This window comes from Pundamilia nyererei, unplaced genomic scaffold (assembly GCF_000239375.1).
Source record: "Pundamilia nyererei isolate P.nyererei 1_Seehausen unplaced genomic scaffold, PunNye1.0 scaffold00025, whole genome shotgun sequence".
Taxonomy (NCBI): Eukaryota; Metazoa; Chordata; class Actinopteri; order Cichliformes; family Cichlidae; genus Pundamilia; species Pundamilia nyererei.
In genome coordinates this window covers 2,992,883-2,993,809 of record NW_005187426.1, presented here as the reverse complement: position 1 = coordinate 2,993,809, position 927 = coordinate 2,992,883, and positions in this window count along the sequence as shown.

The following is a 927-nucleotide window of genomic DNA, read 5'->3' as shown; positions in this document are numbered from 1 at the left end:
GACTTTACCAACGTGATGGCATTTGGAGTCCTCTGAGCAGCCAAACAGCAGAGCAGATAAGGCAGCACTATCTCCCGCTTCACTCTTAATTGTCACACTAAAACTTTTTCATACTAATAAGACACAATAATATTGGGAGAAATTGTGTTACACATGCAATGCAGTTTGTCAAGATTCAGTTTGTCTCCAATTTTAAACTGGTTTTTAGTTTCTCTAAACTCACGATACAATAAAGAAGAAGTGTTTTTCATTCATTCACACAAATACTATATTTGCCAGCCAAACAGAAATAATTACTTTCTGTGGTCTCAATAAACTGTAATTAAATGTCCATAAGTGCTCTGAAATAAACCTCCACAGTTAAGCCTTGGTGGTGCAACATTACCCACAGGCCACAGTCCATAACCCTGTACCGTCATCAGACATGCTGCTGTAGGCAGGCTCTTGTCCTTTGTTTTGACAGGGCCGACAGTACCGCCCTGAGTATGTGCTGTCTGTTCAGGGTGACTGCCCAGTAGGTTCACAGTGGTTGACGCTGTCTTGGCCTCTTCCTCTCTCTGCTCTGCTTTCCTGTTCTGCTCTGTTGGTACTTCACTTTTTAATGCAGTACCTGCATTTAAATGAATGCAGCCTCAGTAATAAAATCCACACTTTTCACACTTACACTTTAAAAATGCATTTTATTAATTGAACCGTGAAGTTTTTCTTCTCTCACTGCTGGACATTTTACAGCCTATAAAACAGCCATTCCCAAGTTATGAATTCCACAGCCAACTTTGGAATCTGAAAATCTTCTGTGGCCCAACCAGATGTTTAATGACTTCTCCAATCGGCAAACAAGACTAATATGTCTTCTGGTCCCACACTTTAAAGCCCAGCAATAGGAATTCCATTGAGTATTTTCCATGAGTCCTTGTTTTAGCTTGT